The sequence below is a fragment of the Camellia sinensis genome, chromosome 2 (genome assembly GCF_055761805.1).
Source record: "Camellia sinensis isolate YWXY chromosome 2, ASM5576180v1, whole genome shotgun sequence".
Taxonomy (NCBI): Eukaryota; Viridiplantae; Streptophyta; class Magnoliopsida; order Ericales; family Theaceae; genus Camellia; species Camellia sinensis.
Genome location: NC_138962.1, coordinates 215,820,737 through 215,847,642, shown reverse-complemented (window position 1 = coordinate 215,847,642; position 26,906 = coordinate 215,820,737).

The following is a 26,906-nucleotide window of genomic DNA, read 5'->3' as shown; positions in this document are numbered from 1 at the left end:
CGGTGATAAAAACGAAGAGGAAGGAATTCCTCTGGTTTTGCAAAATTTTGATCATTTTGAGAGAAAGAAAAGCATGCTAAGCCTCTTTTAATGAATGAAACCATGCTCGTCAGCGTGAGTACTGGGAAGGACCCTGGCTTGATCCAGATTGGTTCCACACTATCTTCAGCACGAGCGATTCGTCGCTTCCTTAAAAACTTTCAAAAACAAATGTTTTACACGGCCCTGTGAAGACCTATAACGCCCTCAAAATAACAACAATAAACCCATCAAATAAGACATACATTTACATATAAACTAACCAAATTCTTTCATTCATTAGAATTTCATTACATAAGTATTACATGTCAACATCATAACAAAATGCCCTACGGGCTTACAGCATTCCAAGTTAACACTTGGTTACAACAAAAGAGTACTAACTCGTTTACACAATAAGCCCTAGGCTTGAAGTTACATGTAATACATCAAAAGTTAAGCGACAAAAGTATGTCCGCCACTAGCCTCCAGCTATGTCCTTGGAGGTGGCATGCTTCCTGCACCTGAAAATGATATTCCCATATAGGGTGAGCCACAGCCCAGTAGAAATACACTAAATCAACCATGGACAATGACTAAAATATTAGCAATTGATAGATGGTCAACACTGATACAATCACATAAATCACATATTTATGTCTTACAACTTATGAGTCTAAGTTACCTTTCATTTTCCCTTTTTTCAACAGATAAGCATATAAGCTCTATCAACATTTCCACAGATATGTATAAAAACTATATCTCACATTCAGATAAGCATACAAGCTATATCCACATTCTCAACAGATATGTATAACAACAATATCCCACATTCACAGATAAGCATATAAGCTGTATCCACACTTCACAAAGATAAGCATATGAGCTCTATCTTCACTTCTCTAGACAAGCATATGAGCTGTGTCTACGGAGTTCATCCCCTATCTCCTTCCAATACCTATCCGGTTTAGAGGTACATCCCCTATCTTCCCCTAAACCGCGGAGTACATCCCCTATCTCATCCTCTACACATAACGTATACAAACACAATGGTTCTATATACAATCACCCAATACATACAAATAATGTATTCTATCAACCGTCAAGTTCCATGACACATTTCATTGATTAGTTTCAGTTTACCTAATCATCATGCATTGTCTACAACAATCACGACTATCCTCCACCGATAGCCCAAAGCAGTTATTTCTAAACAGAAAATAAATGCACAAATGGATATTCAATCAACATTTCATTCCTCATTTCTCACAATTAATTATCTCAATTAATTAAACAATGTAATTAGGCCATTTTCCATAATTACCATTTCAACCCTTAGGTCCCATTTTCATCAATGATTCAACATCAATTCCATTTCTCCATGCCAAACATGCATCTAGGTTTATTATGAATAAAACCCCAACTTTTGTAAAATTACACAAAAGCCCCAAACTTTCACAAAATTACCAAACCAAGCCCAACATCTCAAAATACCAAAATTTAAAGACAAAACCCATAGAGAGGAGTAGGATATCCCTACCTCAAATTCGGAGTCCCAAAGGAGAAGACGACAAAACCCAACGTGCTCCAAAACCCGAGATTTTCAGATTAAAATGAAGCCCTCGACGATCAACAACTTTTTTGTAAAGGCCAAAGGTGAGTAAATCACTCCTACTAGATCAAAACCTAGAGAGAAGGTAGAGTCTAGAGTGAGAGGCTCAACAATGGTGATTTTGGAAAAGTAAGAGAGAGAAGAGAAAGTGAAAAAGTGATTTGAAGAGTCACAAATTCGGGACTTTAACCCAGGTCTCCGCTCGAGCGTAAAACACCCCGCTCGAGCGGCCACTCACAGACTTCCGCTCGAGCGGCCAACCGCCCGCTCGAGCGCAGAATGCACTCGCCCAGCACGTTTGCAGAACCAGGCCTCCGCTCGAGCTCCCAACCCTACGCTCGAGCGGCACTCAGACAACCCCGCTCGAGCGGCCAATACCACGCTCGAGCGTACAACGCTGCACAGGAAAAATACTGAATGGGTGTAATCTCCGCTCGAGCGCCAACACCTCCGCTCGAGCGTACAGGCCAAAAATCTGGGCAACTAGTTTTGGTTTCTAAACTCAACCAACCTGAAACAAATCCGCCCAACACATCCTATAACTCAAATACGAAGTAAAAGGATGTAAACAAAATAATAAACAACTACCAACATCCACGGACACATGTCCGGATCACGGTATAACAAGGGTAAACCCGGGATCGCTATAACCTCCCCCCCTTAAAGAATTTCGCCCCCGAAATTAAGCACAAGTTTTCAAAACAAGTTTTCCTTCATTTTAGACAATGTTACAATTTAACATTCAACAATTCGACCCATTACCGGTCATCCCATCCCTTTAACAAGAGACATATCACAATATGTAAACAACATATGTATTTTCAACATGCATCAACATTATGCACTATCTTTCCAATTTCAACAATATATTCAACATATATAGTGTTACATTCAACTTCCATATGAGGCAAGTTCTTAAAATATAGCTCCAATAATCAAAACATTTTCAATGTTTCACAACTTAAGACATATATAAAAGCTCTTAAGTTCAACAAAATGTAAAATTTAAATACAAGATCACACATCAACAAACAAGTCCGGATATTTCTCACGGACTCCCAACTCACGTTCCCAAGTGGCTTCCTCCACTCCGTGATGTTTCCACAAGACTTTCACCAAAGGAATGGTCTTGCCACGCAGGACCTGATCCCGCCTATCCAAGACCCGAACCGGTCTCTCCTCATACGAGGCGTCCTCATCTACCTCTAAATCAGTCCAATCCAACACATGTGATGGATCTGGCTCATACTTCCGAAGCATACTCACATGAAACACGTCATGCACTCCGGACAACTGCGGTGGTAAGGCTAACCGATAAGCAACCTCACCAATCCTCTCACGGATCTCAAAAGGACCAATAAACCGAGGGGATAACTTCCCACTCTTCCCAAATCTCATCAAGCCCCGTCTAGGTGATATCTTCAGAAAGACATAATCACCTACCTCAAATGCCAAAGGCCTTCTCCTACGGTCGGCATAACTCTTTTGTCGACTCTGGGCTGTAACAAGCCTCCTACGGATAAGCTCAACTTTCTCCGTCGTCTCCCTAACCAACTCTGGACCCAACAAAGGTGCATCACCCACCTCGGCCCAACACACTGGAGACCTACACGGTCGGCCATACAAAGCCTCAAACGGTGCCATACCGATGCTAGACTGAAAACTGTTGTTGTAGGCAAACTCTACCAAGGGCAAGTGCCTCTCCCACGTCCCACTGAAGTCCAGGACACAACCCCGAAGCATATCCTCAAGGATCTGAATAGTACGCTCGGACTGCCCGTCAGTCTGAGGATGATAAGCTGTACTAAAGGTCAACTTAGTGCCCAAGGCACTCTGCAAACTCTGCCACAACCTAGCAGTAAAACGAGGATCTCTATCTGAGATGATCGTCACTGGGACCCCGTGCAATCTCACTACGTCCCGAATATACAAGTCGGCAAGATGATCTACCGAATCTCTCACGCGCATAGGAATAAAGTGCGCCGACTTAGTCAACCGGTCTACAACCACCCAAATAGCATCACTACCCTGTTGAGTCTTCGGAAGACCTACAACGAAGTCCATAGTGACATGCTCCCACTTCCACTCGGCAATAGGCAAGGGTTGCAACAAACCCGCTGGCCTCTGATGCTCGGCCTGCACTTGCTGGCAAGTAAGGCACTTTGATACGAAAACAGCCACATCTCTCTTCATACCCCGCCACCAAAACTGGCGACCCAAATCCTGATACATCTTAGTACCTCCCGGATGCACCGCAAGGCGCAAATGATGAAACTCTCGGAGTACTTCCTCTCGGCAAGACTCCGGTACAAACAAACGGTCTCGGTATCTCACACTCAGGTCGGGATACACCGTCAAACCCTTCTCAACTTTCCCACTGGAGATCTTCTCTCGGAGGGATTCTACCTCAAGGTTACCTCTCTGTGCCTCTAGCACTCTAATCACAAGTGTAGGCTGCGCAACAACAGAAAACAAGGCCGCAGCCTCAACAGATTCGCCCAGAAGCAAATCAAACTCACCAAGTGCTCCCAACATCTCCCATTCCCGGATGGCTATACTAGCAACATCACTAATGGTCTTCCTACTGAGGGCATCGGCCACAACATTGGCCTTTCCCGGATGATAATGCAACTCAAAATCATAATCCTCGATGAACTCCATCCACCTCCTCTGCCTCAAATTCAAGTCTCTCTGTGTAAACAGATACTTCAAACTCTTATGATCCGAGAATACCTCGAACCTCTCACCATAAAGGTAGTGCCTCCAGATTTTCAAGGCAAAAATCACTGCTGCTAACTCTAGGTCGTGTGTGGGGTAATTCTTCTCGTGTATTTTCAACAGACGTGAGCCATAAGCTACCACTTTTCCCTCTTGCATCAACACACAACCCAAACCCTCTCGTGAGGCATCACAATAAACCGCATAACCCAACCCTCTCTCCGGAATAATCAACACCGGAGCGGTGGTCAATCTAACTTTCAACTCCTGAAATGACTTTTCACAAGTCTCACTCCATACAAACTTGACTCCCTTCCGAGTCAGTCTAGTCAACGGTGACGCTAACCTGGAGAAATCTTTCACAAACCGACGGTAATACCCAGCTAATCCCAGAAAACTGCGGATCTCAAACACACTCTTAGGCTGTGCCCAATCCTGCACTGCCTCAACCTTGGATGTATCAACAGACACCCCTTCCCCGGATACCACGTGGCCTAAGAATTTGACTTCCCTCAGCCAGAACTCACACTTCCCAAACTTGGCATACAGCCTATGGGCTCTAAGTAACTCAAGCACCACTCTCAAGTGTTCCTCGTGCTCCTCCTCAGAAGACGAATAGATACGAATGTCGTCCACGAAGACGACCACAAATCGGTCTAAGAACTCCCGGAAAACCCGGTTCATCAAGTCCATAAAAGACTGCCGGTGCATTGGTAAGCCCAAATGGCATCACCAGAAACTCATAATGGCCATACCGCGTACGGAATGCCGTTTTCGGAATATCCTCTTCCCTGACCCTCAACTGGTGGTAACCCGATCTCAAGTCTATCTTAGAGAAACAACGGGAACCCTTCAATTGGTCAAACAAATCATCTATACGGGGCATAGGATACTTATTCTTAACCGTAGCCCGATTCAACTTCCGGTAGTCAATACACAATCTCAAGGCACCATCTTTCTTTTTAACAAAGAGTGCCGGTGCTCCCCACAGTGAAACACTAGGGCGAACAAAGCCCTTATCTAGCAATTCCTGGAGCTGAACTTTCAACTCAACCAACTCTGGTGGAGCAAAACGGTAAGGTGCCATAGAAATCGGCGCCGTGCCGGGCACTAAATCAATAGAGAACTCTATCTCTCGGTGAGGTGGCAAACTAACAAGATCTTCAGGAAAAACATCCGAATACTCACAGACCACCCTCGGCAATACAACCTGGGTCTCACCACTCTCACCACTCTCAAAGCTAGCAAGTAGATTACTAAGCTCACTTCGCCCTCGCGAATCATACCCCGGTGGCAAAACACTACCAACCCGGTCTCCCAAGAAATGGAACCACTCCCCGCTCAAGGTACATAACGTGACCCTCTGGCGGTAGCAATCAATAACAGCCTGGTATGACGATAGCCAGTCCATACCCAAAATAACATCAAAACCCTTCATGGGCATGATAACAAACGGAAAAGGAAGCCTATAGTCGGCGACCTCTATATCACATCCTCTAACACCCTGTTTCAGGATCAACTCACCACCCAAAGGCGATACTACACAAATAGGAGATGCTAACTGTGCTAACTCCAATTCCAAAACCGATGCAAATGCAGCAGATACAAAAGAATGAGATGCACCCGTGTCTATCAACACACTAGCAACTGAGTTGCAAAACAGAAAAGTACCTCTCACTACTGATGGAGCCGGTACTAAATCCTGCGCGGTAACAGCATACACGCGCCCCGTAGGCCCCTGGTCTACCTGCTCACCTCTCGGAGCAAAAGACTGCTGCACAGACTGGGATGACGAAGCTCCCGGATTGGCCCTCGAGGCCTGCACAGACTGAGCTGGCTGAAAACCCTGCGTCTGCCTAGAACCAGACGCTCCCGAAGTGGCACCCAACTGTGGGCAAAACCTCTTCATGTGCCCAGGTTGTCCACACTGATAACAAGTCAAGAGCTGCCCCCTGCCCAAACTCTGACTCTGCGGTCTAGCTGAAGAAGATACAGCTTTCTGACCTCCACCCTTCTGCGGGCAAACTGAAACCTTGTGACCCAGCTGGCCACACTTATAACAAGTGAATTCCCCCTGACTGCCTCTCCCCGAGCCTACACTCGGCACTGGAAAGGTCGATCTAGAGACTGCACCCTGAGACTGCTGAGGGTTATAACCCTTCTGTCTCCTGCCATCACTCTGACTATCCTGGCTCCTCTTGGAGCCACTCTGTTCTTCCTCCTCCTCCTGCATCATAATCTCCATATGAGCAGCAGCATCAACTAGGTGTCTATACTCTCGAATGTAAGACCCACCAACTCTCAACTTGAGGCCCCGCCTCAACTTCCGCTCAAACTCATAGCAACGGCGTTCCTCAGACGCCACCAGCTCCGGTGCAAACCTGGACAGACTGGTAAAAGTAGCCTCAAACTCGGCCACTGACAAGCCCTGCTGTTTAAGCCGGCTAAACTGATCCCTCAGCTTCTCCCTAGCTGCTGCAGACAAAAACCTCTCCTGAAAAGCATTTATAAACGCCTCCCAAGTACTGCCCACACGAGCCTTCTCGTACTTCCACCATTGACCCGCATCTCCCTTCAGCTGGAAGGATGCCAAGGTCACTTTCAGTGCCCCGTCCTCAATGCCAAGCATCTCGAACGTCTTACTCATCTGTTCTAACCACTCATCAGCCTTCAGTGGCTCCTTCGGATCCCCGATAAACTCATCCGGATTAGACCGAAAGAACTCCCTCTTCAAGAAAGAAGGCCCTGTCTCAGCTGCCTGATTCCCAACTCTAAGAATACCCAAAGCTCCTGCTATCTCTCTGGCCAAGGCACCCATAGCCTGCTGACCTACTGGCTCGACCACGTTGGCCTGACCAACTCCCTCCTGTACTGCCGGAATCTCACCAGGTAACGGTACTTCCTGCCTCGCAGGTCTACCACGCCTAGCACCTCTTCCTCGTCCTGACATCCTAATAAAGGCAACACAGAACGTTAGCACATTCATAAATGTGCCGAAACTAAACACTCACGTCTTAATACATGGACAACTGTAATTCACTCCACATAAGCACATAAACACATAAGCACTTACGAATTTCATTTCCGGATAATGATAGTCCCGAGACGTTACTAGAGTTCCGATTAGAAACAGCATTGATCAAGTGCTTTTCCAACAAGACTCCCAGAAACTCAAGGATCCAATCAACATCCCAGAAATTAAATCCCATACCCACGTAGTCACATAAGCATGTTATCAATTAAGCAAATAGCATATGATACTACATCTAAGTCTCTACCAAGCGAGACAAACCCATTGTGATACTAATCACTTCCCACGTACCCAAAGTATTCGAACCCGGTACGCTCTGATACCAAGTTATAACGCCCTCAAAATAACAACAATAAACCCATCAAATAAGACATACATTTACATATAAACTAACCAAATTCTTTCATTCATTAGAATTTCATTACATAAGTATTACATGTCAACATCATAACAAAATGCCCTACGGGCTTACAGCTTTCCAAGTTAACACTTGGTTACAACAAAAGAGTACTAACTCGTTTACACAATAAGCCCTAGGCTTGAAGTTACATGTAATACATCAAACGTTAAGCGACAAAAGTATGTCCGCCACTAGCCTCCAGCTATGTCCTTGGAGGTGGCATGCTTCCTGCACCTGAAAATGATATTCCCATATAGGGTGAGCCACAGCCCAGTAGAAATACACTAAATCAACCATGGACAATGACTAAAATATTAGCAATTGATAGATGGTCAACACTGATACAATCACATAAATCACATATTTATGTCTTACAACTTATGAATCTAAGTTACCTTTCATTTTCCCTTTTTTCAACAGATAAGCATATAAGCTCTATCAACATTTCCACAGATATGTATAAAAACTATATCTCACATTCAGATAAGCATACAAGCTATATCCACATTCTCAACAGATATGTATAACAACAATATCCCACATTCACAGATAAGCATATAAGCTGTATCCACACTTCACAAAGATAAGCATATGAGCTCTATCTTCACTTCTCTAGACAAGCATATGAGCTGCGTCTACGGAGTTCATCCCCTATCTCCTCCCAATACCTATCCGGTTTAGAGGTACATCCCCTATCTTCCCCTAAACCGCGGAGTACATCCCCTATCTCCTCCTCTACACATAACGTATACAAACACAATGGTTCTATATACAATCACCCAATACATACAAATAATGTATTCTATCAACCGTCAAGTTCCATGACACATTTCATTGATTAGTTTCAGTTTACCTAATCATCATGCATTGTCTACAACAATCACGACTATCCTCCACCGATAGCCCAAAGCAGTTATTTCTAAAGAGAAAATAAATGCACAAATGGATATTCAATCAACATTTCATTCCTCATTTCTCACAATTAATTATCTCAATTAATTAAACAATGTAATTAGGCCATTTTCCATAATTACCATTTCAACCCTTAGGTCCCATTTTCATCAATGATTCAACATCAATTCCATTTCTCCATGCCAAACATGCATCTAGGTTTATTATGAATAAAACCCCAACTTTTGTAAAATTACACAAAAGCCCCAAACTTTCACAAAATTACCAAACCAAGCCCAACATCTCAAAATACCAAAATTTAAAGACAAAACCCATAGAGAGGAGTAGGATATCCCAACCTCAAATTCGGAGTCCCAAAGGAGAAGACGACAAAACCCAACGTGCTCCAAAACCCGAGATTTTCAGATTAAAATGAAGCCCTCGACGATCAACAACTTTTTTGTAAAGGCCAAAGGTGAGTAAATCACTCCTACTAGATCAAAACCTAGAGAGAAGGTAGAGTCTAGAGTGAGAGGCTCAACAATGGTGATTTTGGAAAAGTAAGAGAGAGAAGAGAAAGTGAAAAAGTGATTTGAAGAGTCACAAATTCGGGACTTTAACCCAGGTCTCCGCTCGAGCGTAAAACACCCCGCTCGAGCGGCCACTCACAGACTTCCGCTCGAGCGGCCAACCGCCCGCTCGAGCGCAGAATGCACTCGCCCAGCACTTTTGCAGAACCAGGCCTCCGCTCGAGCTCCCAACCCTACGCTCGAGCGGCACTCAGACAACCCCGCTCGAGCGGCCAATACCACGCTCGAGCGTACAACGCTGCACAGGAAAAATACTGAATGGGTGTAATCTCCGCTCGAGCGCCAACACCTCCGCTCGAGCGTACAGGCCAAAAATCTGGGCAACTAGTTTTGGTTTCTAAACTCAACCAACCTGAAACAAATCCGCCCAACACATCCTATAACTCAAATACGAAGTAAAAGGATGTAAACAAAATAATAAACAACTACCAACATCCACGGACACATGTCCGGATCACGGTATAACAAGGGTAAACCCGGGATCGCTATAAGGCCTGTGTGGAACTGCTCTTGAGATTGTGCAGCCTAGGATCGCTCTCAGCCTCAAGATTCAACCCGTCCGTTTCGAACCTTGAACCCGTTCAGAAAGTTCAACGGTCAAACGTCGTGTAAGGTCTGTATGGCCAGATCAGAAGCAGCCCTCGAACAAGAGGCACCAAAGTTGAATCAAAAGAGTAGATCTCACCAGAAGAAGCTCCTGGAGCAGCCATGACAGATTCTTCTGCAAATCATTGCAACAGCCGTTCTCCTAGATACAGAGAGGCTTTAACTTCAAAAACCATTTGACATGGACTTGTTACACTTTTACCCTTTGAGAGGCTCGCTGGGCCGAAAACCCGGAAGGGCGATCCAGACAAAAGTTAGAGCAGGTGAAAAATACAAAATAGCAAAAAATAGAAAAAAGAGAAGAAATAAAATAAAAAAAAAAGGGAATGAAAAGATACAAAAAATCAAGAAAAAAAAAACTGAAATGAAAAGAAGCTCGCAAGGTCGAAAACCCGCATTGGGCACCTTGGCAAAAGTTAGAGCCTGAAAAGTGAAGGTTAAAATACTCGAGTGTACCTTAACCGGAACTATGTAAGGCTTGATTCCCATGTTTGGGATATGTAGGCAACTTCGTCATGAAGTCCAGCCCCCAATGCTTTCGTAGCGTCTTAGTCCATGCAATGGTTTCGACTCGATCCCAAAGTCTATTCGCCAACACCTTCCAAGGTGATTGTGTCCATATATCTGTTATGACCGTCTTCGTCATCTCTGTGTCCAAGAGTTCGACCATCACCAAGGAAGACTGTTTGCGGACTGCTGCGGCACCATCCAAACAAGGGGCAACTTTCCGTTGCCACGAGTCGTCGTGAGCCGCCATTCAAACCAGGGGCAACTTTCCGTTGCCGTGCGGCGCTCTTCAAGCCAGGGGCAATTTTCTATTGCCTCCGATCCGAGGTTGCGCATCTCAAAGAGTAAGTTCCATGCTCGTTGGGCATCAGCTGTTTGCAAAAATAGTTTTTGAAAATTTTTACTGAGGTTGACTATTTTCTCGAAAACTATTCCATTTTCCAAAATTGGACTATTTTCTTGGACCCAAAAAGGAAAATTTTTAGTGCTTGCAGGCTGACTTACGTGGCTTTCAAATCAAAAATCGAACAAGTACGTTAATCCGACTCTCATCTTGATCAAAACTGTTTTAGTAGAAAACCAAAACAAAAAAGATGGTCAAAATGATGAACTAGGGGCACAGTTGAGTCAGGCGTTCTGTCTTTCCCCCATCATCAACGTACTTGCCAGGAGGGCACTCTACCCACCAGAAGAAATAACAGTAAGCTAACGGCATCGGGCATGAACCCGTAACTTTCTATTCATTCATTAATCACTTTGGGAAGGGACGAAAAAATGAGAGAATGAAGAATAGAGAGGTGTAAGTTGAGAGAAAAAGTGAGCCAAAGGGTTTTGAGAGAAAAACCGTGCTTGAGTGCCAGAGAGATGTGAGAATCACAAATGAGAAAATGGTGGGAAACAGTGCCCCGAGAAATTGGCTCCTCGTGATCTAAGGTCCCCCCGTCTTCGTTGACGCGTCTGTATGTCGTGTCTCTTGTTTTGTTTACCCCAACCTTTGTTTTAGGTCTCTTCCGAGCGTGTCTCGTTGTGTTTAGGTTTTATACCTTTGTTGAGCCCTTTCCCGCTGTGTTCAGTTGTAGGCTTGATACCCTGGTTAAGAAAACCCCTTTTCTGAAAGTTAATCGTTTATGCTCAGAGTGTTGTGCTATTCTCCACATTTGGGTGAACCGAAAGAAGGAAGGGAAAATTTGGGGCATCCGAGCATGTTTCAACCCTAGCCGGTTTCACCTTTGAAGGCCGTCTTGTCAGATTGGGCTGTTTTGTTTAAAGTTTGCCGTGTGCAGAATAAACCAAGTGTTGGGTTATTGGGCTGTATGCATATCAATTCTCAGCAGAGTGTGGACCGTGTGTTCAGGTTAAGCAGTGGTTTGTATGGGTTGCTTTGCTGTTACTTGGTTTGGTTATCTTGTTATTAATGCAAATGTTCAACATTCAGACCACAGATCAATTCCATTTACATTGAGGTGTAACATGATGAAATGCAATGCAATATATGAGATATGTAAATGTAACACTTTTTTTTTTAAAAAAAAAAAGAGAAGTTCGTTTCATTTCATAATCTTTTTCGAGTACAAAGTTTTGAGGAAAACAAAAATCTGACTGCGGCAGTACAAGGTAATCTAACTACCAGCAAAAAAGAAGAAGAGAAAGCAAAAAAGTGCAAAAAAGAAGAAAAGCAGCAATCTGGGTCATCCTCAGTAGTCTCGAGCCCGGGGGTCTGCCCTCGCCCTCTTCCTGGACGAAGGTCCAGGAGCATCATCAGTATCGCCGTCTGAGCCTGAGTCTGAGTCATCTCCAACCTTCTCAGATGACCCGGCCTCTGCCTCTGCCTCGGACTCATCGTTGCCATCATCATCGTCAAGGGTCGGCGCCCGAGAACTACTCCCGGCATGAGTACACCCTCCCCTGGTATGGGGACGTGCAGTGTCTCCACGCCCTCCTCGAGCAGGAATAGAAGGCCCAGCTGGAGCACCGCCTACCGGAGGGATCTGGAAGGGAGGCTGAAAAGCACAAAAGACAAATACAACAGAATACTATGAGCAGTGTATCAGTGCAGAATGCAGTGTACAGTGGGTGAATACTATGAGCAGTGTATCAGTGCAGAATGCAGTGTACAGTGTGTGAATACTATGAGCAGTTTATCAGTGCAGAATGCAGTATACAGTGTGTGAATGCCGTGAGCAGTGTATCAGAGCAGAGTACAGTGCAGAATGCAGTGCATGCAGTGTATCAGATGCTGTGAGATCAGTATATCAGATGTTGTGCCATGCATCAGATTACGCGAATCATGCTTATGAATGGTTTGAGACTATCATCAGAGGAACATATCGGAATGCTGTAAAGGGCCAGTAGGTCAAAGGTTCGCTGTAGCATCCCCATCATGGAGGCATTCAACTCCACGGACTGCCGGGTGTACCCAGAGGACGCCTGCAAGAGTATAAGATACATCAGTGTTCTGCGGAATATCAAATAAACTGAAATGAAATGCTAGATGCAAGATGCAAAGTAAAGTAATACATACCGAAGGCAAGTCGGGGATGCCGGCTAACTCATGACCAGCTAGGGGAGGAGCAAAGGGGATCTAGTAGATCGCCCCATCCTGCCCTCTATATGATAGAACAGTGGGTAGGGCAGGCCAGCTGGTCCCTTGCCCCCTCTGAACTCCACCCCTACCGCGGACTCGAGCCCTCCTCGATGAGCCTGCTCCAGCCCCAGCTCCCGCTCTAGCTGTCAGCGCCGCTGGCCTCTCCCCCTCAGCTCGGCGACCACCGCTCAAGGGTCGCATAATAGAGGTCCGGACGTACTCTGCGTAGTCGCCCTCGCCTCTATGATGCTCTGCTCCCCAGCCAACGGTGTACTCCCTCATCTCTCGGGCGGCGAACCTCTCCGTATGCCTCATGTATGTAGGAGGCAGACCTGGAACTATCTGCTCCGGTAAACCTAGGGTCTAGCGCAAGAAACGCTCACCCAGGTACCAAGCCCGACAGACTGGGCCCTCCAATGAAATCCGGCAATGGGAGGTCTCCTCCGCGTCCTCATAATGATCCCTCACCACGGTCGGCAACGGAGCCCAGGGCTGCCAGGTGATCTGAAAATGAAATGCAGTTTATTATCTACCGTTATTGAAAACATACAGTGCTAAGCAAAACAAAAACAAATAATAAACTCTAAGGTTGAACATACCTCCGCGGCGGTGATGGTGTCGAAGTATCGGCAGAAGAAAGTAAGAGACTCCCGGTGTCTCCGCACGCATCGCACATCGAAGCAATGAGAGAAGGGGACGCCGAGCGGGATCTCCTCATCGGGCATTGGGTCAAGCCTAGGAAAGTAGGCATACATCCATAGCTGTAGAACAGACATCAGCATGACTATCAGATAAGGCAGAATACAGAATAAAGCAGAAATAACAGAACCGTGTGTTATGCAGTGTATTGTGCAGATTGTGCAGTGTGTGCAGTGTGCAGCCAGTGTAAAGCAGAGTATATGTGTGCCGGGTGTGCAGTGTACAGTCAGTATGGGGCAGTATACAGTATATGTGTAGTGTGCAGAATACAGAAAGTAGGAAGCAAAAATGTAAAAAGGGAAGAAGACGTACCTTCCAGGCTCGCCAGTAGCCACCGAGAAGCTGTCCGCTGAGGCGGGAGGAAGAGCTCATGTAACCGTACAAAGTGGCCAGAGCGGTGCCACCCCAGTCATAATGACGGATCTGCCTGACGTCCACCAGCGCGCTCAACAAACATAAGGGCACGGTGTTTGCCCGATCGGCGAAGAGAGTCGTCCCGAAGAGGAACATGATAAAGCCCCGCGCATACTGGTCCACCTCCTCTGGAGACATCAGCTCCTCCTCTGCCAAGGCCGGCTGGACCCGAAAGTGGCTCTCAAACCAGGAATACCTGACGAACCCCGCTCAAGCGAGGGGAGGCTGAGTACCGAGTAGGTATAGCTGGGCAGCGTCTCACTCGTCCATGTCCGTGTCAAAGGGGATCGGATCACCCCCTACCCTAATGCCAGTAAGCATCGAGAAGTCGTAAGGAGTCATCGTCATGTCCCCTGTGGCGGAGAAGTGGAAGGAATCGGTGGTATCCCACCACCTCTCTGCTAGAGCAGCGAGCAAGGGCCTGCAGGTAGTCAGTCGAGAGAGCCCCCTGCAGAAGATGCCAAAGCCGACCTCGTCGATAATGTCACGGACCGCATCTGGTAGCTCGAGGTACTAGTCCCGAGCGCCGATGTTCTCATACCCCCGGATGGTATAGGAATCCCCCTGTAATAAAAAATAACAATTGCAAGGCAATATTCAAAATGCAGTTCTAAGAAGCATATAGGTATACAGCATGTGTGCATGTTTTCGGATTCAAACAGATACCGGGTGCCGGTGTGCTTACAGTGAACTACAACGTGTGATGTGTCAACGTGTTTGAGTGGTTCAGGGCAGATGTAGCATGCGTGCAAGTTTTAACAGATTCAAAATAAATTCCGGGTGCCGGTGTGCTTACAGTGAACTACAACGTGTGATGCGTCAGCATGCTTGAGTGGTTTAGGGCAAATATGGCATGCGTGCATGTTTTCAGACTCAAGCCAATACCGGGTACCAGTGTGTATGCAGTGAAATACAGTGTGCGCCGTGTGTTCGGGTGATTCGGGGTCAGTGTAGTGTGTGTGCATGTGTCAGGCCCAAACAGATATTAGTTGCACGTATGTTTACGATCAACTACAGTATACAATATATCAGAGTTAAACAGTTAAAGAGCATAACTAGCTATGGCAGTTTTGCATCCTACATTGCAGAAAGTAAAGCAGAGAAGGAAAGTTACCTCGGAAGCACCGAAGGACAGGTGGGAGGTAGGCTCGCGGAGTAGTAGCTCGGGTGGCACGTGCCTATCAAAGCTCCTGAACTGGTGTAGTCCGTCAGGGAACATCTCGTGAACCGCGGGCCTGTAGGTCTCCGGATCGAACGATCGGACGCGGAGTGGCAAGGGCTCGACCTCAGGGTCCATCTCGTGCTCGGGAGGGGCTCTGCCCTGTGGAAGATCATCCGCCATCTCGAAGAGGACGTGAAAATGGCCGGAAGATGAAAAACTGGGCAAGAAGGCAAAAAGTCAACAAAAAGTCAAACCCTGAGAGGGTCAGAAAAGGCTGGAAAAGTCGGAGTGCGGAAAAGGCACGGGTATCGAGAGAAACTCGAGGGAAACAAGCCCCGAGTGGCGAAAATCAAGAAAGAAACACCGAAATGAAGTTTCATTCGGTTGAAAATGTCCGAAACGCGAAGGAGATCGCGAATCAAACAACGAAACGGAAGCTAGAACGCAAGAAAATGGGAGAATCAAGAGAGGAAAACACTCTAGAGAGAGAGAGAGGCAATTTTCGACCAAGGAGAAATGAAAAAAATAGGGTTAGAAACCCTATTTTAAAAGACCCGTGCCGAAATGACAGAACTGCCCCGATACAGGGAGTTTCTACCGGTCGGCCACACTCTTTGCCGGTCGGCAGTGTTTTGTGCCGATGGGATTGTATGATGGCCGGTGGCCGGCCGGTGAGGTATTCTGATGGCCGGTGGGCATCCGGTGGTCTCCTACAGTGATTTTGAAGCCTCCTACACCCTTGTTTGAGTTATGTGTGGGGTCCTGGGCCTTCAGTGCTCAAAACAGTCCAAAACAGTGCGCTTCTGACGCTCAACCGGCCTCCGTTTTGACCTCGGGTCGTGTCTTCTGTGCGTGGCACTCGAATTTGTGCAAGGTGTATCCTTTTCGAATCCTTTTGGCTTTTACAAAACTCAAAAGCTGCCCCATGCGTATCGCATATCAATCGCACTGTCTTGTGCGCTCGTGTTGCCTAAAACGCATCGCGCAGTTTTGCGCATCTCATTGCATTTTGCATGATTGTTCAATTTCATTACTTGCGTAGACCGCATGTTTTGCTTGCGTAGACCGCATGTTTGTTCAATTTCATAACTTGCGTAGACCGCATGTCTTGCTTGCGTAGACCGCATGCTTGTTCAATTCATTACTTGCGTAGACCGCATGTTTTCCTTGCGTAGGCCGCATGACTGTCCAATTCCATTACTTGCGTAGACCGCACGTTTATGATTAATTACGTTACTTGCATAGACCACATGTTTGTTCAAATTCATTACTTGCGTAGACCGCATGCTTGTTCAATTCATTACTTGCGTAGACCGCATGTTTTGCTTGCGTAGACCGCATGTTTGTTCAAATTCATTACTTGCGTAGACCGCATGTTTGTTCAAATTCATTACCTGCGTAGACCTCATGTTTTGCTTGCATAGACCGCATGTTTGCTCAATTTCATAACTAGCATAGACCGCATGTCTTGCCTGCGTAGACCGCATGCTTGTTCAATTCATTACTTGCGTAGACCGCATGTCTTGCTTGTGTAGACTGCATGCTTGTCTAATTCATTACTTGCGTAGACCGTATGTTTTGCTTGCGTAGACCGCATGCTTGTTCAATTCATTACTTGCGTAGACCGCATGTTTTGCTTGCGTAGACCGCATGTTTGTTCAAATTCATTACCTGCGTAGACCGCATGTTTTGCTTGCGTGGACCGTATATTTGTTCAATTCATTACTTGCGTAGACCGCATGTTTTGCTTGCGTAGACCGCATGTTTGCAATCAATTTCATTACCTACGTAGACCGCATGTTTTGCTTGCGTAGACCGCATATTCATAATCAATTCCATTACTTGCGTAGACCGTATGCTTGTGTTCAATTTCATTACTTGCGTAGACCGCATGCTTATGATCAATTTCGTTGCCCGCGTAGACCGCGTGCTCCACTTACATGTCTGTACCTTCACAGCATTGTTATGCTTCCCACTTGCTTTGCGTTGTCACGCATATTCAAATACATCCATATGCATATTGTTAATCATATTGTACCTGTTAAGTTTGTTTTCTTTGCAGGCACGATATTCTATGTACGGTTCATTTAAGGCCGGTGCAACCGGACGAACCGGACAGGTATGATATACTCCGAGTGAGACATATCGGGTATTGTACGGTCTAGGAGACCCTAAATCCTCGGAAGGTGCAAGTCCTTCGGTGTTTTTCGTGCTCGCCATGGTCTGACGAGACCTTAAATACGCACGGTCTAGGAGACCTTAAATCCTTGGAAGGTGCAAGACCTTCGGCACATTGATGTGCACAGTTCGCTTGCATTGTCGTGCATCTCAAAAGCTGCGTGTTGTCGCGCATCCCATGCAACATGCATTTTATACATCATTTGCATTTCAAAAACCAAAAAAAAAAAAAAAAAAAAAAACATGCATTGTCATGCATCATCGTAAATAGTTGCATTGTCATGCATCATTGTAATATAGTGTATATTGCACTGTAGCTTGCATGCATTCATTGCATCACTTCCATCTATGGCTTGCGCCTTTCCATGTTGAGCTTGGTCTGGTATGTGCCCATACTTCTCGTGTCAAAACATAGTTCAGTGGACCGTTCTATGTTAGTCGCGGCTTGTTTGTGCACATGCCTTCCCTAGGCAAGATTTGGTTTGGCCTGCGCGCCATATCCATTGTATCCATTCCATTGCATATTTGTAGATATTGCATTGTAGTTTGCATGCATTCATTGCATCACCTTCCATCTATGGCTTGCGCCTTTCCATGTTGAGCTTAGTCTGGTATGTGCCCATACTTCTCGTGTCAAAACATAGTTCAATGGACCGTTCTATGTTAGCCGCGGCTTGTTTGTGCACATGCCTTTCCTAGGCAAGATTTGGTTTGGCCCGCAGGCCGTATCCATCCTATCAAATTTCCATTCCCATTGCATATTCGTAGATATTGCATTGTAGATTGCATGCATTCACTGCATCACCTCCGCCTATGGCTCGCGCCTTTCCATGTTGAGCTTGGTCTGGTATGTGCCCATACTTCTTGTGTCAAAGCATAGTTTAGTGGACCGTTCTATGTTAGACATGGCTTGTATGTGTACATGCCCTTCCTAGGCAAGATTTGGTTTGGCCCGCGTGCCATTTCCATTGCATTTTAGATTGCATGCATTCACTGCATCACTTTCCATCTATGGCTTGCGCCTTTCCATGATTGAGCTTGGTTTGGTATGTGCCCATACTTTTCACGTCGAAGTATAGTTCAGTGGACCGTTCATTGTTAGACACGGCTTGTATGTGTACATGCCCTTCCTAGGCAAGATTCGGTTTGGCCCGCGTGCCATTTCCATTGCATTGTAGTTTGCACGTATTCATTGCATCACCTCCCATCTATGGCTTGCGCCTTTCCATGATTGAGCTTGGTTTGGTATGTGCCTATACTTTTCACGTCGAAGCATAGTTCAGTGGACCGTTCTATGTTAGCCACGGCTCGTTTGTGTACATGCCTTTCCTAGGCAAGATTTGGTTTGGCCCGCGTGCCATATATATTGCATTGTAGTTTGCATGCATTCATTGCATCACTTTCCATCTATGGCTTGCGCCTTTCCATGATTGAGCTTGGTTTGGTATGTGCCCATACTTTTCACGTCGAAGCATCGTTCAGTGGACCGTTCTATGTTAGACACGGCTTGTATGTGTACATGCCCTTCCTAGGCAAGATTCGGTTTGGCCCGCGGGCCATTTCCATTGCATTGTAGTTCGCATGCATTCATTGCATCACCTTCCATCTATGGCTTGCGCCTCTCCATGTTGAGCTTGGTTTGGTATGTGCCCATAACTTTCACGTCGAAACATAGTTCAGTGGACTGTTCTATGTTAGCCGCGGCTTGTTTGTGTACATGCCTTTCCTAGGCAAGATTTGGTTTGGCCCGCGTGCCATATACATTGCCAACTCCCCAGCATTTTCATTACATTGTAGTGTAATTTTTGCATCTAGCATTAGGATCGTTTTCCTTTTCCCAGCGGGTCGTTTCCCCACCTTTGTCATCCCCCCCCCCCAATACTTGTTCTTGCGTCTGTCTACACTACTCATGGTTCAGTTGACCGTTCTATGGTAGACGGACTTGTTACCTCCATCAATCTATTTGACATAGGTGTGTTTTCGAACCGCTCGTGATTGGATCATGATTCAATTGCTTTGCATATAGTTTGCATTGTTTCAATTACATTGCATTTTCATTTGCATTGTTTATACATTGTTTTATATTGTATATCATTTTGCATCGATTTTTGCATTGTCATGCATATTGCTAACAATATTGTACCTGTTAAGTTTGTTTTCTTTGCAGGCACGATATTGTATGTACGGTTCATTTGAGGCTGGTGCAACCAGACGAACCGCACAGGTATTGTATCCTCCGAGTAAGACGTATCGAGAATTACATAATTCTCTTACATCCTTTCTGCATTGTAGTGTAGTTTGGTGTATGCTAGCTTAAAATTGTTGCATGTTATGCTTTGTTACAGCTTTCTTTGCATGATCATAAGTTATGCTTGGCCCTGTGCATTGTCTTGCATTTTGCCCCTGCCTTCGGGCGCATACCTTGTTTGTCTTGCATGTTTGTCTAAGTCTTCGGCCTTGTCAAAAATGGGTCGTCTCTGGGCTTTGACATTCACTCCCGTCATTGTTATGACTTTCGAGTTCTGTCAAAGAGGGGCAACTGTAGACACCCTATTTTTGACCGTCCTCAAGACTTGGACGTCACCGTTTGAACACCCGGTGATCATCCATGTTTGTGTTCGTTTGGAGTTCCCGGAGGTCTAGGCTACGCGCCTTGCCTTAGGATCTCCGAACTCGACTGTTTAGTGTCTGGTTTTGCACCAAACACTTGTGTTTTGCCTTGGAGGGGCAGGGAATGCCTTGTGAGGCATCCCCATACATCACCGACCATGGCCAGAGGCCACCGACTCGTATTTGGTTGCCATCGGCAATGTATAATGCCGGTCGGCACTATTTGTTGCCAGTCGGCAGTCCATTTTGTCAAAATGACATTTTTGAGCAGCCGACTACTGTTCATCTACTTTTTGTAGATATTTTGTGCCAACTGTGATAGCTGGCACCCACTCTGCTTCCCTCCATACACGTGTATGGAGGGATTTCCCTCTAAGAAGCTTGTTTGGAAAGCTTTGCAAAGGAGGACTTCTATAAGAGGAGGGCTCTTCTCCTTGTTCTAGGGTTAGACACTTTAGAGAGAAAAAGTTGTGTGAGAGCTCTGGTTTTAGGTCTAGGGTTCCATACATATTCCATCTCTATTTCTCTCCCTCTTTTTACCTTTGTGTGTGTCTAGGTGCATTTGTGTCTTACTATTGCACACAAACACATAGTGTTACACCTTCCCTTGGCTACTGAGGTTCCAAGAGGTTGTTCTTGAAGTTCTTGGGTGGTTTTGAGCTTGAAGAACCAGCTGGTCCACCATTTTTGAAGAAAGTCTTCAAGGGTAAGAAACTCGCCTTTATATTCTCCATCTTTGCATTGTATTTTATCCTATCTTTGAATTGTTTTTGTGCTTAGTGTATGACATAAAAAAGTTCTGTTTTTAAGCCCTCTAAATAGTTTGTTTAGAGTGTTTTGTGATTTGGAGGTGTTTGACCCCTCTTAGGCCTTGAAAGGCCCCCATTTTGTGCTATTTTGAGTGAGCTTCGGGACCTTGGTGTTTGGGCCTCCTCACCACTGAAATCTTGAGGGATTTCAGAGGTGAGGATGGTGCCTTGAGGTCCTAGGAAGGAGAGGGCCACCCCCTCTCCTTGTTGTCCTTGAAATGGACCATTTTTGGCCTCTTGAGGGAGCACCTAGCTAAGCTTCATGTTGACCATGCCTTAGTTGTTTTTTGTGCTTATTATATCATAATATGCCTCTATTTTTAATTGGTTTTGGTACACCATGCATGCTTAGCATACCTACCTTGTAATGCCATGTTTAGGCCTTAATATGCCTTAGGTTGTAAACCTTTGTTCAAGCATGCTTTAGGTTTAGCTTTGTGAAGCTTTTGTGCTTATTTTGCCATGCTAGAGGTCTGTCCATAGTTGTTTGGGTCGACCATGGCATGCATTGTATGCCCCCTTTGCATTTTGGCTTGTTGGCCTCAAGTGTGTGAGTATGTAGCATGCGCTACTTGCCTTATTTTAATGGTTTGGCACCATTTATAGCATCATTTCAGTCCCCTTTGTATGCTTGTATGTTTGCCTTGGATGCCCCTTTGATGCCTTATGAGCTTGTCTTGCATGCTCCATGTTTTGGTCATTGTGCATGCTTTTGATTTTGAGCCATTTAGATGCCATCTAGGTGTCCCTTGGGTGTTGTTTAGGTTTGCACTAGACCTATTTTAAGTCCTCTTAGCCTTGTGAGGCTTGGTTGATTTAGTCTTGGTTTAAGCCTCTTGGCTTGTCTTGGGTTTTTGGCTTTGTTTGGACGCCTTGTTTGTCTTGTTTAATTGGCTTAACACCCTTTGTAACATGATTTTCAATGCTTACCTTGCATGCCATTAGTCCATGTTTTGCCTCTTTCAAGTGTGCTTGAGAGTTGCCTTTTTATGCTTAAGTGTTGGTCCTTGTGTACATGCATGTTTGCATGTCATTTAGCCCTCATTTTATAGCACTATGGCCACTGCTTTGGGCCTATTTAAAGCTGCCCAAATCATGTTTAAGTCCATCTCTTTGTTTGTTGCATGCTCTCCTTGTATATTGTAGTATATTGGTGAGTTTTCGCATGTTTGAAATCACATGATTGAATGAAGTCACATGTTGGCTTACATGCTTGAATGCCTACATTAGCCTTGCACACTTGTTAGTTGCATTGCTCTATGCCTTGCATTTCTTGCATGCTCATTTGCATTGCCGTATTGCATGCCTAGTTAACATGCTTAGGTTGCATTGCATTGGCATGCATGCTTGGCCTCTTGACTATCCATGATAAAGGTTAAGTCCCCATTAGTTTGATTGTATGCTTTGCATTTCATTTGACATGGAAATGCATAACTTGGTCTCTTGGGCCATCACGCATTGAAATGCGCAATTGATGGTCCGAGAACCAAGGAGCATGTCCCTTTGAGTCACTAACATGATATGAGACATGATTGGTGCATACATTGTTTGAATTGTATTGCCATGCTTTGCCTTGCCCTCTGTTGCTGTCAATTGCAGATTCTGCTGGAGCTTTCTGCTGACCGGCAGTGTCTAGTGCCGACCGGCAATCCTTCTTCTGCCGATAGCTCCATAAATGGCCGGTGACCACATACCACTGCCGGTGGTAATCCTACTCAGCCGATGACATTCCCCAGTATCCAAAGAAGCAATCCTGAGGTTTTGGCAGCCTCCAGAGGAGTACAGCAAGGAAAACAGAGGCAGCCTAGGCATGACAGTGCACTTCCGAGCAAGACCCGAGCAAGAATTGCATTGAGCTCTTTTCCCAAGGTGGTTTACTATTTTTCCTAGCTTAGTTAGTTTGTTAACTAATTAGGTAATTTGTAATAATTAATTAGCTAGGATAGTTAATTCGTTATTCAAATTGTATTATTCTTTCGGTCCCTCCGAGCGAGGGCGAATTTGTAATAAGTGTGGGTGAGTGTGTGTATGTCTTCCAACCCCCATTTCTTTCTCCCTTTTGCTTACCTGCTTTGTTGGTTAGTAATAGGTCATGTTTAAATTAGCATACCTTATGCAATGCATGCGTGCATCCATACATTTGTCACAAATGCACCGGGCTCGGTATATCATGCTAACTGCATTTGTACTTCAATTCCAAGTTGAATACGTGCATCAATTGACTGCATTTCGCATGCCATGCTTAGGTTAGCCGAGCCTATTGTAATTGCATCCTGTATGTGCTGCATTAGTCAATTTGACATGAACTAGGACCATGCATGTTGGCTAACTAGTTTATTGCTTTGGTACGGAGTACTATGTAAGTATTTTCCTGCTTTAGCTTCTCGCATGAGTGTGAATGCTATCATGACAGCATGTTTACCATGTGGCTAGATGCTTATGTGATAAACTTTTTGAATGCCTGTGGGTGAAGGTTGGATTGCATGAGTTGGAAAAACTCGTTGAAATCCATATTTTAGCCTACTTGCGAGTAGCAAAGTCCAAAGTATTTTTCAAGACAAACGGATATGCAATGCTTGTTTCCAAATTAGGCAATCTAGTCTATACTTGTGTGTTGTCCGCATAACATAGTAATTCTAGGCTAATAATTGGAATAAGAACACATAACGTTTTCAAAAACGGATATCACGGTTAGTAGAGGCCGATCTTCGGATCGGGCGAGAGGGGGTGCTCATAGCTGACCTTCCCCAATCGTACCTAAGCTCCCGAGCCGAGGCAACTTTGGCACCGAGTCAGGGTTTCCTAAATTTCCCCATTAAAAAATATTTAGGTGGCGACTCTGTATCTGGGAAAGCAGTCCATGTTTGACACTTCTTTTCAAAAATCTGTTTCTCAAAACGATTTGCCGGATTTGGACTCTTTGGTTCAGATTAAGAACCGTGACAACAAATTGTGTCCGAACTGTAGCATTGAGGCCCACGCGGGCGCGTCTACAGTATGAATATCCCTTATAGTAATTACACTTAGGGTCAATTAATTGCCATAATTATTGACGAAGGTTTATCTCTTTGCAATGACTTAAAATTACAATATTAAATGAAAAGAGATCATCTCATTGGCAAAAAGCAATTAGGAGAATTTTGTGATCAATTTGCTTATGATGTTAAAATCCCCTATCCGAAGAACCATAAAAAATTAAGAAAAATAAAAGACTATAAATCCAATACAAAAAAGAAATTTTCTTATACAAAAAATAAACAATCTATTAGTTCCTCTAAGACAACTTCTCCGAAGAAAGATAAATCATCCGCAAAAATGTTATAAGTGTGGAAAAATAGGTCATTATGCTAATAAATGTACAAGTAAACAAAAATAAAATAAAATAAAATTAAAGAATTCAATATTGATGAAAAATTAAAAAATCAACTTTATAAAATTATGATTAATTCTTCAGCCTCCGCAGATCATTCTAATAGTGATCCTAATAGTAGTGATGATTTAGCATAATTATATTCTGACTCTAATAGTGACACTTCTTCTGAAGAATTGAATCAAGAAGGTTGTGGTAATGGTTGCTGTATCCTTAGTTTTGAATCCAACTATTGGAAAGCCATAGTTGAAATGAAATAAATGGTCTTTCTATTGGACCTAGCATTAATGTTCTTACTAATGAACAAAAATCTGCTTTAGAATTAATAGATCAAAGAAATAAATCCACACATACCATTTAGGTGTCACTTGTCATTTTTACTGTTGTTAACCAGAAGGCTCGACACCTATCCGAGCGGCTTTCTCGTCTTTCACCAAAGACACTCAGGCCAACTTAACGAGTTCAACTACACCCCTTATCGGGACTTACCAACGTATTTACCCCTTGGACATTCCATAGTTCTCATCACAATGTCATTTTCTTAGTGTAAATGTTCTTCATTTCATGCCAAGATGTACAATAATGATAATAAATCAATTGAAAACATGATGCAATAATTACCATTTCGTAACATCTCTCCATATTCAAAACATCTCTACAACAATGACAACAATCACATTTCATTTCCTTCTTTCCATGTTCTTCCATAAGATAACCATGTGTCATCCACACATAGTTACGATTTCTCATTTCACAAGCCTTATCAATTGTGTCCCTTCAAGATTCATATGATGTTTTCAATTGTTAATCCACAATGATTACAATTCTCACTACACATGGTGTACAACAATTTGTCATCCAAAAAAAAAAAAAAAAAAACACATATCTAAATGTTAGCAACAATGTTAAAACAACATCTCATTCTCATAAATCATGTAAGTTGCTATTTGTTAAATATTTGATGATGCTAGCTCTCATCCATCCTCTTGATACAAGGAAAATAAGAAATTTCAAAACCCTTTTTTATTTTTTCCAAAATCCCCAAATTTTCTAGGGTTTTCATCAAAACTAACATTTTTCCCATCTCTTTGTGAAACCCATCCCAAAACCATATTCTCTTGAGTACTATAGAAGAATCATCCCCATGGATAAAAGAATGAAGGTCAAAACCCATTTCTTTGAAACTTTCTCTACATTAGGAGGTAAAACAAAAATCAACACAATACCTCAAGCAAATCTTTAATTTCATCATCATTGTAGCAAAACATATATATATATAACTCAAGAAATCCCTACCTCAAGGTCTTTGAGAAGATGGAGAAGAGAAACCCTAGTTTCAAAGATGAGAGAGAGAGCTTGATTTCTACCCCACCAAGTGAAGCTCTTGCCCTAGATCTTCAAGATTAGAGGAGATGATGATGATCTTGACTCAAGATTTGCAAGAATCAAAGGGTCTTAGTGTTTTGGCTGAGGTTTTTAGAGAGAAGGATGAGAGAAAATGTTTTTAGAGAGAGAGGGAGACATATTAAAATGAAATACAAACAGCCCCAAAGAAGAGAAAAAACAGAGTTTTCGGGCCTGCCAGCGTCCCGCACGTGCGGAGCCTACTCCCGCACGTACGACAAGTGCCTCCCGCACGTTCGTCTTTCCCCTCCCGCACGTGCGTCTTTCCCCTCCCGCACCTCCCGCACCTCTTCACACATGTGCATATATTTCAGCATGCACTGCCCAGCCTCCCCTGCATTCCGCACGTGGGCCTAGCCTCCCTCACATGTGGCCAGTCTCTTCCACGCGCGCGGCCAAGCCAGATCAACCCAGAAAATTTTGGTTCTACCCCCAGACACTCCGAACCCAATTGTGCACCCTCCGGAACAGGTGAATTTCAACACCGAACAACACAAGAGTAGAAACTTTATTTAGGGAACCATTTCTGGTCATTTCAAACCCAATGAAAGTAAAGGAAGAATGGGATGATGAGGGAAAGAAAAAGAGAATAAAGGACTCGATCATCACACTTAAACTAGAAAGGCCGGCAGCTGAAAGTGCAAAGAAAGCCCAACGGCTAGCGAAATGAATTTTCACATATAGTTTTTAGATGGATTTTACACCAAGTAGTGAAATTCGTAAAAAAATTAATCAGGAGTTTCAAGATCCCAAATATCATTGTGAGGGATAAATTATATTATAGAATTAGATGAGATGAAATATTAGATATATGATAAAATTTTGAAAAATAAGTTATACTTTTGAATAATAGATGTGAGGAAATCCCGTGGTACAGACTTCTTCATGGGTGTGTATCATATGCAATTAATTGTAAAATGTGTAATTTTATCATAAAATTTTGTAATATCAATTATGAAATACAAAATTTCGCTACAAATTTATGTAATAAAATATTCAAAAAAACTATTAATGTAACAAAAGTGGTGGTGGACGATGTGGGGTGACCGGAAGAGTGAGAGAGAAATAGAAAATGAATGAAAATTTATTTTTTAAATAAGTGAAATCAAATAAAAAATGAAGTATATTATAATGTTATATATATACATCAAAATATAAATTTGTTAAATTATATGTGTATGTTTATGTATATAAATAGAAAAATACTACGAATCCACCCTTAGGAATTCATAATTTATCCCGAATGAGTTTGTGTAGTAGAGATTAAATTGATGAAATGTGAGGTTTATGTGTAAAATAAATT